The following is a 6755-nucleotide window of genomic DNA, read 5'->3' on the forward strand; positions in this document are numbered from 1 at the left end:
TGGAAGACCAAGTACTATATGAGTTAAAGGGGTGGTCCAGGCTGAAAGTATTTATAACTTAATACATAGAGTAGAATTCACTGAACAAAATGCCGAAAATTTCGTCAAAATCGGACAACAAATAGCAAAGTTATCGAATTTTAAAGTTTAGTAATATTTTGTAAAAACAGTCATTATGAATATTCATTAGGTGGGCTGATGATGTCACATCTCCACTTGTTCTTTTGTATTTTATTATATGAAATAAGGTTTATTCAATTTTTTTCCTCCAAGAAATAGAAAAATTGGATTGACAACTGATTTAGTGCATTAGATATTTATTGCTGCAACTTATTTCATTATAAGGGAGATATATTATTCACACAAGTATGAAATAATGAAAAAAATATGATTTTATGTAATAACATAAGAAAACGGAAAGTGGAGATGTGACATCATCAGCTCGCCTAATGAATATTCATGACGACTGTTTTCCCAAAATATTGCTAAACTTTAAACTTCAATAACTAAATTATTTGTTATCCGATTTCAATGAAATTTTCAGCGTTTTGCTCAGTGAATTCTACTCTGTGTATTAAGATATAAATATTTTCAGCCCGGACCACCCCTTTAATTTGCCCATCCTTTATCGTATCAGTCAAATACTTCATACATGTCCAGATTCTAAATCTATTTCTTTGGCGAACGAAATGATCCCCAAGGTTCAATTCAACTACTACTATGTGTCACCGAATGCATGTCCAAAATTCGAATTTAAATTTTAATAACGTTAACGTTTTGTCGTTAATTCTATTATGAATGAACCATGATTTTATTCATCATTTATGCTTGGTTTCTTAATGAAAATATTTATCATTAACTAATGATAAAACATTAATCTTGCTTTTGTTCCAATTAAGTTGATTATATCTGATAACTTATAATTGATTTATGTAAGTGATCTCATTTGTAAGCTTTATTCATTTTGAAAACGTTTGCATTTTAGGCACCAGTGTATAGCAAAAATATATACTCGTAAAATAGCCTCAAAAACGAATATACTGAAGCTTTCCGACATGTACTTATCGGAGTAAAATCGCGTGAATAAGCAAAAATGCTAAAGTGTTTCCGATGAGTGCTTGTCGGAAAGCTTCAGTATTCCAATTTTTAGGCTATTTTACGATTTTGCGGACCAACACTTATTTTGATAAATTTTTAATTCAGTTCAATTAACTATAGGTACACCTCTGCTTACTTTTAGTAAGTAGCCTCGTAACCAGATTTTTCATAAGAAACCTCCCACTTTATCTGCGAAAACTTGGGCCCACAAGCTGACAAACATATAAGGTTACACTTTGTAATTCCGAAGGTTAATAATTCCGAAACACGTAAATTGCCTATACCTCGATGTTCGTTAATCCGAAAACGAAAAAGGGTTCGTTAATTCGAAGATTTGGGGCGTAATTCCGAAGGTTCGTTAGTCCGAAAACGAAATGAGGTTCGTAATTCCGAAGGTTCGTTCATCCGAAAACTAAATGAGGTTCGTAATTCCGAAGGTTGGTTAGTCCGAAAACGAAATGAACAACGAACCTCATTTCGTTTTCGGATAAACAAACCTTCGGAACAACGAACCTTATTTCGTTTTCGGATTAACGAATCTTCGGAACAACGAACCTCATTTCGTTTTCGGATTGTCGAACCCTCCGAACAACGAACCTTATTTCGCTTTCGTATTAACGAACCTTCGGAATATCCGAACCTTCGAAATAACGAAGCTTCGGAATTAAGAATGCATACGCCCTTGAAGATCAGATCCACGCGAATTATGAAAGTGTCAAAGAATGTATGGCCGTTGTACCATGCCTTTGAAATGTGTAACTTCATTAAAACAAATCACGTTGGACAATTTTGATCGCAGTGGCATTGCCAACTTACCTTTCGCAGGTTCAACCTACCCTTTTTCATGTAAAGTGCAATCAATTCATCATGCGGTTTCTAGTTGAGAAATGGTTTAGCTTTTGATATCATGAAAAGGGTAGTCTGTGTACTTTTTAGTTGTATTTTGATTATCTTTAACATGATAATTTATTCAGTTTGATTTCTATCTAACAGAGACAAACCAGCTTAAATTTTGGATCGGCTTTTGACAACTCAGCATGTGTTTTGGATTCAATCGCCTCACAATTACCAGCTGTTTGGCAAGATAGATTAGTAGATGTAAGTACCTTCCAAATTCTGTTTTTTCGTTTTAAGAAGACGAACTCCTATATAAAAAGACAATATCATCGACTAATCCATTATTCAAATGGGATCAAGGGTCATCCGATGGGGAGGGGGGGCATGACCATGTGAACTATTATTTTTTGGTGGTGCTGATGTAAATTTGACAAGCAAAGAAAAAAGTTTCTTCAGAAAATGAAGGTCGTTTTGGTCCCGAGAAATTTGACTGGCAGAAAAAAAAGAGGTTTCACTACAAAATGTAGATATTTTGGTTATATTTATCCAGCTACACCTACCAGAATCCCAGGGGCTGCTACCTATGGAAATAACACGCGGCACCCACCATAATTTTTTTCCTGTACCCCAGCACCCCCACTTCCTTAGGTCATGGGGGCGTGCCCCCGCTTCCTTAGGCCGTGGGTTGCGTGCCCCCTTGAATGTCGAATTTGTACAGGCAAGGGAAAGGAATGTTCATCCCCCTAAAGAGGCCATAATCTCACAAATTCGCGCCCAACTAACTACATTAACAATGTTTCAATATTTAAATCTAAATTGCCAGTTACATCATTTTTCACGAACAGATTCTTTGTGATGATTTGAATCTGACTCTTAAATTAGATTGATTAAATCGCTTGTGTATTGTCATTTTTTTCATTCAGGCCTTGTAAAAACTTATATGTACATGCATATTATAACAAAGGGTAAATCAGAAAGCTAAATACGAAGATATAATCATTAAATCCTATTCCGTTTATAACCAAAAAAATAAAGATAAAAAAGAATAGCGGGAATAAGACTGTTTATTGCCAATGTTTATATGCCATATTTAGAAGGTGTCTTTCACAAAGTGTTTATGTATCATGATTATTAGCAAGAATTATGTAATACTAAATAGGTTCATTATTGCGGATTGAAAGAATTATTATGTATGTATTTGCACACGTTGCTTTAAAAAGTTCCTTAAAGAATATTTTGAGCCCATTGGGTGGTATTATGAAGTTAATATGAAACTTCATTTAATATTTATCAAAGTGCAGTTTATTTTTTTTTATATCACGTCAATCTGATATTTTTGCCCTTCCCCTCTCTCTGTCCCTCTCTCCCTCTCTCTCTCATTTTCTAGGTTATTCGAAGCGCCTTGCAAGAGGATGACACGTGGTACTAACCATGCTATCTTGATGATTATTTAATGTAGATAAAATGAAATCTATTGCGGGATACAAACAAAAGAACATGAAATATGCCAGGAATTATCATTTCAACCAGATAAAAGTATGGGAGGAAACACCGGAAGTTGTTGCCTGGAAACGGATTTTTTGTGCCTGCAGAATTCTCGATAAGCGCCTATCAAAGCAAAGGACTGATACAATAGAAATATAAGCATTGGCTCATTGTAACACTCGCACAATTTCCTTTCTGCTATTGTCAGGATCTTTTTTTCCGAGTTCACATGATTGTGCTCTTAGCCAAGGTCATTGTGCAATGTTGAACGCTTTTTAAACCAACCTTAATGAGCAGACATACACCCATACCTACATTAAGCATGTATGTAGCATGCTCATAGGCACTTTCCAATATAATATAACAGTAAAATTCTACTCTCCAAGTGCTTACAAAATATAAAAAGGGATATTACTGAGAAAACAAATCGAATTTTTACTTATTTTCTTTTAAATAAAAAGCACTTTTAATTCTTTAAGCATCTTTCTATTCGTCATACGTGTACGTACTTTTATCATTTATCGATTTCCTTGATTTTGATTGGCTGAGGGGCACTGTTACTATGGTAACTGTCAGATAAAACAGGACTCGCCAGATACAAGGTCCGACAAGTCCTTTCATGAAACGCTCCCCTAAAGTCCAAAGTCACCAAAAAAAACACACGTAAGTGGTCATATAGATTTGGAGCCAATTCTCATTTAATTCTGGAAAGATTACGTATAGAAAATAAGACTCAACTTGCATAAAAATATCCATGTTGATTCATTGAGAATGTAGGTTCAGAAATTGGCTATAAAGAACAATATTATTTTGTAATGTATGATTGGAAATATTAGTGATTTTCAAGTCATTTATTCGTCTGCGTATTATACATCATTGACCTACTTGTTATCATTATTTTATCTGAAATGATAAATGTTGAGGTTGTGAATGTTTGTTACAAAATAGTTTATAGAAATCAGGGTTGTTCTTTATCATTTTTTTCTTTACTTATTACAAGTAGTATTTATAGTGAACCACTTTCCTCCTTCGTCAGCCTTGAAAAACCATTATGACAACAAACTGAAGCTGTTGTGATATGACAAAATGATTCTGAATGTATAGCAACAGACCAAAGTGGTAAACTTAACGTATTATGTATTAATCAATGTGTAATATATAGATAATACATAGATTTATGTAAAAGCAAATTAACCTATAAATGAATTACAAAATATGTGAAAGTAATTAGTAACGTGTCCTGTTATCATGATTATGACAAACTTATTCTACAAAATTGTTTAAATTTAATGTTCTACGGAAATATTACTTTGAAGTAATCATATTTGTGATACATACATGTATAAAGCATGTATAAAGAATTTATTGCTAAATACTACAAATCGCAGCCACTATTCAAAGCGATATAAATCTGGTTTATATAGGTCTGTTCTATCAACTGTTTCGATGCATGGTTACATACATTTTTGAACATGTAATATTTTTTTTTATAGATGATAGAAATTATTGTTTACAATACTCATTTAGTAAGCTCAATTATAACATCTCTGAAAAACATTTCATGTAGTGAAGATTTGACAAATGTTTGGAAATGATAACTCCAACGATAATTTCTTTTAACAACTGTTTTGAAATATCTCATGGTGAGAATAAATGTATTTGCAATATATCTCTTTGTAATCTCGGTGTGTTTTTTTCGGGATCATTTTCATACAGATGAAGATATGAGACATCCATAAATTATGTCACGAAGACTAGAGTTTTAAGGACATATTGTGTTTTTTCTTCCTATCTTCCTATAGCGCATAGAGACTTGATTTTATCTTTCCTGTTGCCCACGCTCTGGGCGGACCCACCAAGCACCCCGAGTTGGAAGACTGGGTCAGGTGCATAACAATAATAATAATAATAATAATAGTAATAATAGTAATAATAATAATAAAAATAGTAATAATAATAATCAGTGGCGTACCGTGGGTCACGGCATTGGGGGGGGCACCAGCAAAAATTTCGGGTCACTTAGGGAGCGCGCGAAGCGCGCTCAGTTGTCAGGTATACTGACCTAATAGAGATATTTTAAGGACATGCAGTGCCATCAAACGGATATGTATCTCACTGATTACATAATGCGAGCGCGAAGCGCGAGCTGAAAATTTTTGATATTGAGGGCTAAAAATTGACATTATAAGCGCATTGTTTTGTAATCAGGATACTTAACTGTCTCGCTAAACAAACAATGCGAGGGCGAAGCGCGAGCTAAAATTTTTGTATATACTGACCCTAAACAAGGAAATTTTAAGGATTATATTTTAGATTCCATTAAGAGTATAGATATCTCACCATAGTCATCCAATGCTATTGCCATCCTTTGCTGATTTTGTTAGAATTACATCTAAACACAGTCATGAAGCACCTTTTGTACTCATGTAATCATGATTATCATACGCATCTGACTAATCAAATACTGCAAGCGCAAAAGCGCGAGCTGAAAATTTAGGAAATATAGACCTGAAGAGGGGCATCCTAAGGGTTGTTTGTAGGAATTCTCTAAGACCCTTCGTATTTGACTAACCAAATGATGCGAGCGCGAAGCGCGAGCTAAAATTTTTGTATATATTGACCACAGACATGGATATTTTAAGGACTATAGTTACGAATCCATTAAGTCAGAGTATACATATCTCACCATAGTCATCTAATGCGAGTGCCAAGCGCTTGCTGATTTTGTTAGAATTACATCTAAACACATGGAGCACTTTTTGAAGTCATTGTAATCATGATTATTATACGCATCTCACCAATGAAATACTGCGAGCGCGAAGCACGAGCTTAAAATCTAGGAAATTCGGACATGAAGAGGGGCATTCCAAGGCCTATTTGTAGGAATTCACTAAGATCCCACGTATTTCACTAACCAAATGATGCGAGCGCGAAGTGCGAGCTAAATTTTTTTGATATTCAGATCAGAAAAATTGACATTTTAAGGACTGATTTTAGGAGTTCATGAAGAGCAGAAATCTCACCAATCCACTTATGCGAACGTTAGCACGGACAGGAAATGTTTTATATTAAGACCTTAAAATAGGGCAATAACTGTCAGTAGTCATGAAAAAGAATATATCACTACTCAAAACAATAATAACTCTAATTGCGAGGAAATATATTATTTTGTTGTATATTGATTTGAAAACGGGAGGCTTTATTACAGCAGGTTTATATATCTCGTTAAAAAGTCTATGCGAGCACCAGGAACAATGAAGACACAATTAAGCAAATAATGTTTCATAAATTTGTGAAAAAATGCTTCTGATGTTATATAACATAATATAATATAA

The 6755-nt window shown here is 34.1% G+C and overlaps 1 long non-coding RNA gene across 1 annotated transcript; it reads left to right on the forward strand.

Annotated features, from left to right (window-relative positions):
- The first annotated feature begins 2019 nt into the window (after window positions 1-2019).
- Window positions 2020-5089, forward strand: LOC121411183. Its single transcript, XR_005969434.1, has 2 exons — window positions 2020-2196; window positions 3323-5089. It is a non-coding gene; the product is annotated as an uncharacterized LOC121411183 (long non-coding RNA).
- Window positions 5090-6755: the final 1666 nt, after the last annotated feature.

The sequence above is a fragment of the Lytechinus variegatus genome, chromosome 3 (assembly GCF_018143015.1).
Source record: "Lytechinus variegatus isolate NC3 chromosome 3, Lvar_3.0, whole genome shotgun sequence".
In the NCBI taxonomy this organism is placed as follows: Eukaryota; Metazoa; Echinodermata; class Echinoidea; order Temnopleuroida; family Toxopneustidae; genus Lytechinus; species Lytechinus variegatus.